The sequence below is a fragment of the Podarcis bocagei genome (genome assembly GCF_964188305.1).
Source record: "Podarcis bocagei genome assembly, chromosome: 6".
Classification (NCBI taxonomy): domain Eukaryota; kingdom Metazoa; phylum Chordata; class Lepidosauria; order Squamata; family Lacertidae; genus Podarcis; species Podarcis bocagei.
The window spans coordinates 75818482-75828185 of record NC_138130.1 but is presented as its reverse complement, the minus strand read 5'-3'; the positions used below and the strand labels follow the sequence as shown (position 1 = coordinate 75828185).

The 9704-nt window shown below is 40.0% G+C and overlaps 1 protein-coding gene across 16 annotated transcripts in view; it reads left to right on the top strand.

Moving 5' to 3' along the window:
* The window catches only part of ZBTB20 (zinc finger and BTB domain containing 20), a 487687-nt gene that overhangs the window by 118467 nt on the left and 359516 nt on the right, over positions 1–9704 (top strand). For 10 of the 16 annotated variants that reach the window (XR_014009073.1, XR_014009074.1, XM_081197922.1 and 7 more), the window contains exon 3: positions 4197–4323. The exons of 3 other annotated variants lie outside the window; for them this stretch is intronic. The gene's annotated coding sequence lies outside the window, so the exon portion shown is untranslated. 3 more of the 16 variants (XM_081197925.1, XM_081197926.1, XM_081197915.1) reach the window with 3 other exon arrangements.

Below are 9704 nucleotides of genomic sequence, written 5' to 3'. Positions count from 1 at the left end.
ACTTCCTGTCCAGTTGAGAAAACAAGGTCCAGAGTGTTGCCTGCCACATGTGTTGAGCCAATGACATGTTGGGACAGCCGCGTGGTCATAATGGCAGCCATGAAGTCCTGAGCCATCCCAAAGCCAGTTGCTTTGGCATAGGTGTTGAAGTCCCCCAAAACCAGCAGTATGGGGCTCCTCAACATCAGTCATAAAGGTGAGATCGGCCTCCTCATCCATAATCAGATAATGGATGAGGGAGGTCTCACTCAGAGTTTAGCTGGCATTCAGCAACAGCAGCTGCAGAGCCCAGGGCTAGCTGATAGGATAACCGTAATTCCCCAGACTGGACAAGGTGTGGTCACTTCCTACCTGTGCCCTGTGTCCCTTATCCAGCCTGCCTACCCCCACCCCATACTTTCTCTTGTCCAGAACCACTGTGACCAGGGTTGCTCCTGCACTCTCCACCTCCTCTCTTCCAAGGTGCATCCTATATCCCTTAATTTAAAAATAATAAAAACCCAAAATTTAAAAACCCACAAGCTTAAAAAAGTAAAAAAAAAAAACAATTTTAAACAGGGCCATAAAACCAGCAACACCCCCCAAAAAAACACCCCCTAAACAATGCCCCAACCCAATAGTCTGCTCAGCCACCTCAGCTTTTTATAGCTGGAGTTAGCCACGGCTTTGCTCACCTAGGCCAGGTAGAAAAGGCCCACAAGGCTGGGATGAGGTGCTTATGGATTCCATCAGATTTTGGTTATGCATTTGAATTGTGAACCTATGTGAACATATGCCTTACAAACCTGATTTGCAAATAATGATCAAATCATAGTTTACAATTATAGTTTGGAAGGCAAATGCAGACCATGATTTGCCAGCTTGCATGCAACAGCAAACTGTGGTTTGCCACAGAAGCAAGGAAAATGGAATGTATAACAAGGAGAGAAGGAATGAGTGAGTTAGCCTGAGACTCACTTGCCTTTTATATGAACTGAGCAAGTGCCTGTGTCCATGCTTTTGCCATGTATGATTTGTGAAGAGGGGTGTGTGTGTTGGCTTATCACTTAACACAGAGACATATACTTTCCCTTACCTTGGTTCATGGCTGTTCATTATATGTGCTGTAGCAATATAATTGCCTGCCATTGCTTTATTTTGTTTTACATATTACCTGTGCCAAAGTATTGTTTTAGTTTGTTTTGGTTTTTAGTGAAAAATATATAAATAAATATCTAATTATGAGGTGGGAGGGGGGACATACCGGCATACATAAACAAAAAAGCAAATTAAGAACACAGAGAATATAAAAGATGCTATATATATGCAGCAAGTAAATAAATCCTTATATGTCAATCAAACATAAAAGGTTCCTTGCATTGATACAAAACATGGAATGGAAAAGGCTTTCATCTGTAAGTTTTTTCAGTCCCTGCTCAGTACAGAGAAGCACACTAGTGCATCATACTCTTGGCTAGACCTGATGCTCCCCAGAAGGACCAATCCTGCTGGACAATTTAGCTTATTAGGATTAGGAAGATGCTTCCAGGATTCCAGTTTGGCCTGATAACCAGACAGATGGGATAGGAGGATTTTAAATGACCAGAAACCTTCACAAGTTATAGGATATTGTGGAATATTCTCTAGTTGTGCTTAATCAGAAAATGTGTTGTATTGGGTTGTTCTCCCAGGGAAGCCATTTAGCCTAATGGCCCACTGAAAGGCAATGGGTAGCTGAATAATTGGGACAGTGATGGCAATGCTTTAGTTTTGGCTAATGCCATCGGGTTAAGTGATGTGTAGCCAGTTGTTTAATGAGTAAAAAGTCTAGTATTTTAAATTGAGCCATATTTTGTTAGATCAGTGTAGGAAGTTGAAGGCTCACTATCTCTGTTGAGTTTTATATGCATTTGTTGAACTTCATGTAAGATTCTTTAGAGTATACTGGCTGTGCACAATCCTTTTCTGTCTTGTCAAATGTACATTTGTAGCGATGCATCTTACTAGTAGTTAATTCCACCAGAACTTTGGTGGCCTGCAGTTTATGTCTCCTAGTTTGTACCGTCTGTTGTGTGACTTATCCTGTTGTTTATTAAAATATTTATAGACAGCTATTTACCCAGGTTTCAAGTCTATTTATAGATTTATAGACTATACAATACAGTGCAGTTGTTGTTTGAAAAAAGAACAGGCTAAAACAGCAATGAATTCCCAAAGGACAACTAAAATGAAAAGGCTTTCTTTTATTTGTTTGCTAATGCTTATCAAAGTAGGAGTTCTTCAAACTTAGCATTAGGGCTGCTACAAAAAAGACCCTGTGCTTGGTAGAGGCTAATAGAGCTTTCCCATTAAATGAATTTCGCAGCAGGGCCTTTTGAGGGCTTGACATAATCAGGAATGTTCAGGACTGGAATCAGCACTTTGAGTTAAGCCCAGAAATAAACTGTCAACCAGTGCAGGTGCTTCAGAAACAGATGAGGATATATGGAAACAACCGTCTCAATCTCTTATCCAGTAGACTGCCACATTCTGCACTCCCTGAAGTTTTATAATTATCTTCAGCAGCAGCTCCACATAGTGTGCATTACGGTAGTCTAATCTAGAAGTCACCAAGGCATGAATAGCAGTGGTCAGGTTTCCACATTCCAGCACTGAGTATAGCTATAACATTAGCAAAAATCCAGAAGCAGTAACCCCAAGTTGTGAACTTGGTCCTTACACACCAGCCACTGATTTCCCCACTACAATTAATTCTGTTTTATCTAGGTTTACCTTAAGTTCATTTGCCTTTATCCAGTTCCCCACTGATTTCAGGCAAGCATTTAAGCCTTTCATTGCTTCACCTGGGTTGAATGAAAAGGAAAAATAGAGATGGGTGACATCAGCATACCAAACTCCATAACGCCAGATAACTGGTCCAGCAGTTTCATGTAGATTTTCTGTTTTCTGCTTCTATTCAGCTTTAAGGTGGCAACTTTAACCAATAATCCATTAGATTACTTAGATTTAATTGTCAAACCCTGCCTTTGTATTCTCTCATCCTATTTTCTTCTGTATGGAATTTGACAAGGAGATAGTAGTTAGTTAGGTGGCCGTGATTCTGTCACATCTAGTTAGAAGAAACTAAAGCATCTAATTATTTTTGAAGATTCCTTCAAAAGTGAATCTTCTCCTTATAGTAGGACTCTATGATCAACCCATTTGTTTAGTTCTAATAGGTAAAAAAAAGGTAAAGGTAAAGGACCCCTGGACGGTTAGGTCCAGTCAAAGGCGACTATGAGGTTGCGACACTCATCTTGCTTCAGGCTGAGGGAGCCAGCGTTTGTCCACAGACAGCTTTCCGGGACACGTGGCCAGCATTACTAAACCGCTTCCCTAGGGCCACTACCAGACTGTCACTATTTTCAAGTTATGATTCAACTGTATACCAGCAAATTTAGGTTGCTGGCTAGATGGGTGTCTTCTTCCTCCGTCTACTTCATGTGCACCCTTCTTGAAATTGCCTGCTTGGTGGAAGAGGACGACCAAATAGATTTGGGGTTCTTGTGCACCAAACCTGTTTCAAAAGCAAAACTTCACACACACACACACACACACACACACACACACACCGCCCACCTATTTTGTTGTGGTAAGAAAAGTGACAGGAAATTAACTGGAACGGGTAGAATAATGGTGGTGTTGGGTAACAGCTTATTACTTCCATGCAAAGCAAACAAACAAACAAAAGCAACTCAGAATGCCAGTGTATAACCCTGAAGCAAATTTTGTGTAAAGAAATCACAATGAATAGTGAAAAAACAGGTGGTCTGGAAGAGCTATAGATTGGTGATGCTTCTTTCTTTAAAATGGAAACATTTAACAGTTGCAAGTGAGTTTTTCCAAGTTACTATGACAATTAGACATGTTAATTGCACATATTGACAGTTGAAGTTGTAAGTGCCCTTTGTGTTGCATCTCCTGTTGTTCTGAGGCCTACCTAATAACTCCAGTGGCATTTATATTATAAAACTCTGATAATGACTGAAAAAATTGCTAGTCTGAAGACAGTAGTGAAAGTAGATATTCAAGTTTGTGTGCTCTCTTTTACTTGCTCTTTTACTTTTATTTCAACAGTTTGTATGCCACTGAATTAAAGCAGACGCTAAGCAGTGAACTTTTTAATGAAAAGTTGTGTTCATGTGCAGCTCTAAGCATCTTTCTTCTTCACCTTCTAGGGAACTAGAGGGCTTAACGCATCTGCTGCTTCTTGCTCCTGCTCTGAAAACAATCCCTCCTTATATTTGCTAGTAGAGCTCAACCTTGCATCCCACTCCATCATGTTGATTCTCATTTGGCTTCATGGTAAGCTTGTATTTGCTCTATGTATCGCTGTAAGGTAAAGTCCTCATAGGCTTAGCATACCCCCGATAATAACATTGAGCACTGAAATCAATATACTTCATGCCCATCCAAAATTGTTCAATCATGTCCCAGTTCCCATTGTAGGAAAAGGGTGGGCGTACTGAATTAGCATTGAAGTTGAGCTTCTGCATAATTTTTTATACAAATAAAATATGAACTAAAATATGTGACAGAATTAAATCCATCAGATCTAATAAAAGAAATAGAGGGAAGCAAAGAAAGCTTGGACCTTAAATCCCATTAACCAGGCCAGAGAGAAAATGTGTTAAAAGGGAGCTGCACTGTATCTTTTCGCATTGTCTGTTGGAATAATCTTTTTCACCCTTTAAGTGGAGTGTTTAAAAATCCTGGTATTTCTGAAACAAAAAGAATACACAGCCACTGAGCTAGCTGGTTTTTATACCTTTTCTGAGTATTGTCCTTCAGTACAATACGGAGCCATTTCTTTGTTCTCAGAAGCAAGCAGTTAAATTGTATGTAAATGTATGCAAATTAGATGCTGTCTAATAAAGAGAGTCATTAGATGGAAAAATATTTAGTTTGGCAAAAGAAGAGAAAAGAGGGGAAAAGAAAGCAGGTGTATTTTGGAAGAGATAAATGTACGATTGCTAAAAGCCCTCTAACTTCGGATGAGGATTTCTAAAAAAGGCTATTTAAATTTCTTGTAGGAGGTTTATTCCTTTGTTCTTCCATTTTCTCTGTGTGTCGAAAATTATACATACATAGTTGTAATATAAATGTGACATTTATGTAAAATTCAGTATATATCTTGAACAGCCTATGCCCTGTTTGTGCATCCACAAAAATAGATATGTTTGCATAAACCTATATACTTGAGGGTCTGTATAAAAGAGAAGATAGCAGCACTGAAATAAACCATTCTATTAATGTATGTTAAAAGTACCTAGATGATTTTGCAACCATTTCGCCCATTAAGTCATCTTACTAGGATTAGAGGTGTGATACTGTATTTCTGTTGTTCAAGCTACACAGAGCATATTGCTGGACTCAGAGTTACCAAAACTAACACAAGGGATCTCCATTTGGTGCCAAAACTGACCCTGTATCAAAGTAGCAGCAACCACTGGTGCTTGTTTTTCAGTAAAGGGAGCTGGCATTAGCTCGCTGCATGAGATTTTAAGCCTTGCATCACAGGCCCACACTTCTTAGCACGAGTACATCCTTACACCAGCTAGGAGCTGTAGCAAAAAAAAAAACATTTCTTCCTCTTTGGCAAAAAATATATATGTGGCATTATCCAGTTGTACCCTATCTGAATTACACAGGTCCCTAGCTCTGTGAGGTTATCAGGATTCGGAGTTGGGTGCTACCAATATGTGGATAACCCTCAGTTCTATTTCTTCCTGTCATCGGAGTGAGACGAGGCCATGCAAGTTCTGCACTCTTGTCTGATCACTGTAATGAGGGCAAATAAATTGAAACTGAATTCCAAAAAATGGGCATGCCACAGCTGGGTGGTTCCTGGATCTGAGACTTAGGTGAGCAGCTCTGTTCATGATGGAGTTGCAGTCCCCTTGTGTCTTTGATTTCAGCGGAGACCCAAGTGTCTGCAAGGGGCAGCATGAATAGGATAATCCATGCTGTGTTAAGTTCCCATTTGGATTACTGTAATGCAGTCTAGAAGGGCTGCTCTGGAAGACAACTTGGAAAGTGCAGCCTGTGTAAAATGCAGAAGCTTGACTTTTAAGTGGAATCACTAGTCAAACCTATATTATACATTATACATGTTGTGCACTGACTGCCCACATGGTTCTGGTCCAAATTCAAGGTTTTACAGAAGACTTATAAAGCCCCCAAACAACTTGAGGCCTAAATACTTGGAAGAATGCCTCTCTCAGTTATAAATATAGTCTTTCCAAGAGTTAGGATTGGCTGAGAGGTCCAACTTAGTGTCCTGGCAGTTGGTGCACTATATTTGGTGGTGATGTATGAGCAAGTCTTCTCCATGGTGGCACTCTGGCTTTCAAACACCCTGCTTCTTGAAATTCAGCTAGCATTGTCACTTTTGTTATTTCATTGCCAGCTCAAAACACCACTTTTTATGCCTGTTTAGGAAGTTAACAGTAATATTTGCTCATGGCTATGAATGTTATTTTAATGAAATTGTTGCTCCTCGCCCTGAGAAATTTGGATCAAAGGTGGAATGTAAATAGTCTCAATAAATGCTACTTGTTAGAACATAAGCCTTGCCCCACCTCACCATGGAACAGGAATATCACAATAGGAGTATCACAATAGGAATGGCAAGTTCACATTTCCTTCACACAGATGGGAAGAGGCGTTGCTTTTACCTGCGTTGGTTTTTTTATTTTTAAAAACTTAATGCTCCTTTATGCTCCTTGCTTTTACAGCAGCAAGCCCATGATTTCCTGCACCACAACCATTTACACTCCTCACCCTTGGAAACCTGGTTAGCTGCTATGTAGCCATAGGGGTGTGTGTGTGTGTGTGCGTGCGCGCGCGCGCGCGCAAAAGAGAGGAATATTAGGGATGGAACAAAGGAGAGGTAGCAGGACAAGGGGATACCTGCACCGGAGCTGCGGCAATGAAACTATTGGCTACGGAATTGCCTCCGCTTGTTCTGCCTCTTGGAGACCCACCTAACGCAACCCAGTGTCCAAAAGAGAAGGAAATATGACTATAATGCGATCATGTGATGCCAGTGTTTACATCCTCTCAGCTGTTTCCGCTCCCCTCTCCCTGCCCCTCCCCTCTCCTCTCACAGTCACACAGTCAGGACCAGTGACCCTCTTACCCATCCACAAGATTCCTTGTTGAGGTTTTTTACCGCTGCGTCGCTTCCCTCCCCCAGCCACTCTCCAGCCAAGGGAAGTGACTTCTTGTCACTTCCACTGGCATTGGGGCGCAGCCTCCCCCGGAATTAAAAACAAAACAAAAAACTGAAAAAAACAACAACAGAAAACCAAAAGAAACCCCATGTTTCCTCATGTCCTGGAAATCCCTGACATCTTTTAATATTCGAATTTCTCCTCCAGACGCCATTTTAGGCATCCGATTTCCTGGCATGTCTGGAATTTTCCAGATGTATGGCAAGCCTAGGAAAGATCAGCCTGCAAGTCTAGTATTCTGAACTTCTGATCAGCTTCAAACTCTGGAGCGATTGTAGCTCAGCGGCCAAGGATATACTTTGCATGCAGAAAGTCTCACGTCCAATCCCTCGCATCTCTAATTAAAAAGAAGAAGAACACTAAATATATTTACGTTCGATTCTGGCAACAGCTTTCTTATTATGGGCTAGATGGAAAATGTGTCTAGATATAAACTTATTTTATTTTTGTTTCTTCTCTAATTTCTTAGGCAACAAAAAAGTCCTTCTTAAATAGCTCCAGAGAATACCAAAAACCAGACTGACTATTCTCTGTTAGTTCACAGAAAGTTTTAAGCATCAGACTTTGAATTCTGTCTCGTTTTATCACATTCTCTTCCTGCTCAGGGATTCTTCCACTCATTTCCATATGAGCTTGTCTACCTAAATTGACCCTTGCATTGTTCGAGAATAGATTGGATTAAGCTTTCACCCAAGGCACCTCTTTTTTTGTGTTTGTGTGTGTATGTGTGTGTGTGTTTGTGTTGAAGTTATATATTAAAAACTGTTTTCAATCAGATGTGTGAGTTTTCTGTTAACTGTTAACTTGTTGCCATGGCAGTACTGGAGCAATGTATGCACGTAGACATATATGTGTTTAAAATACACGTATATTAAATTAGTGTTTTAAAAATATTTACATATATAGCTTAGGAATTGGCATCATTCCCAGAATTACTGGAACTACCTTCCCCAGGAACATTTGGACTTGAATAATCTCCTTAGCAGCACCTCCCCCTACTCCTGAAGCATAACAGTTTGTAGAAATGGCACTTCAGTTAGTACTTGACTTCTTATCTTGCAGTGACTGAGTTCTTTGGAACTGCAATATATGTTTTAGCTTTGTGCTTTAAAATGTCCTTTGCTAATGGTTTCTCCTTGAAGTATTCAAAAATGTGAACCCCCAGCTGCAGAAGATGTGTTTTTGAAGGGTCAATAATGCTGTTGTCCACCTAGTCGGATTTCCGTCTCTTTAAATATTATTTTGAGGTTTAGATTAACTACAGAACTCTAGATAGTTCCAGATAATGTTAAACCATTCCAAGCATATTTCTAAGATATTGCCACAAATGTTGACATCTGAAATCCAGCATGGCAGGCAACTGTAAGAAAATTGAATTTTGCAGTAGTGCCAGAAAGTTGGTCTGTTTGTCTTGTAAGTTCTTTTTCCAGAATCCAGAATGATCAGTGACATCCAGGTTCCCAAGATGGCTTTGTCTTCAAAGTAAAAGCAACTTCAGATGTTATACCAGTGAAGAGTGAGTAGGAAGCACAAGCATCTTGTGCTTCTTATTCCTTCACATTGTTGCAGTCTTCTGCATCACTCAGAGTGAAGACATATGCAAGTTCCTACAGGGCAGATGGAAAGGATTTATTTCACATGTTGAAGAAAAGGAAGCATGAAGCCACTTCCAACAGAGTGTTCCAATTTTCTCTGTCTGCTCAGGATGTGAATTTGGTAACTTGCACATTCACAAGATTAGTGATGGCAAGCAATAAGACAACTGAGAACTAGTCTCCCAACAGTTCGTATTAAATTATCAGTTCTAGAATTTACCATTTTCTGGGTGACCACCAATTTATTGGAACTGTTTCCAGTGTATATAGCGTTTCGAGATGTGTACTTCCTAAAATAGGTTTTAAAGAATAAAAGATTCTACACTAAACTAATCCTGGTGCTAGCAAATTGGCTGTCGGACTAGCAGCTTTTGATATTACCTAGTTATTGTTGTTGTTGCCGTTATTTCTTTTTAATTATGCAAAGTGCTAATCAGTTTGATTATGCACAGTGCTAATCAGGTTAATTATGCAAAGTGCTAATCAGTTGTTCTCTAAGCACATGGGGAGTGCAGAGGTGCTGATGGTGAATAGTGCTGCTACATGGGGGTAGTCACGGCAGTCGTTTTCTATTAAGAAAGAGGAGCAAGTGAGATGGCACAGAGAATTTTACCTCTTAAAATTATTTTTAAAAATGAAGACAGCTGTAGGGACAGGAATTCCACAACAGTGGTACATTTAACCTAAAATGCTGTTTTTCTCTCCAAATAACTTGGTCAGAATTGAATGGGCCGGTGATATATAAACATTTTATTAATTTTCCAGAAAATTAATAGCTAGGATCCATCACAGAGTTAAGCATGCATAAGACCACTGATATAGCATACTTGTCAATGTAGGAGTATGGCCACTATGG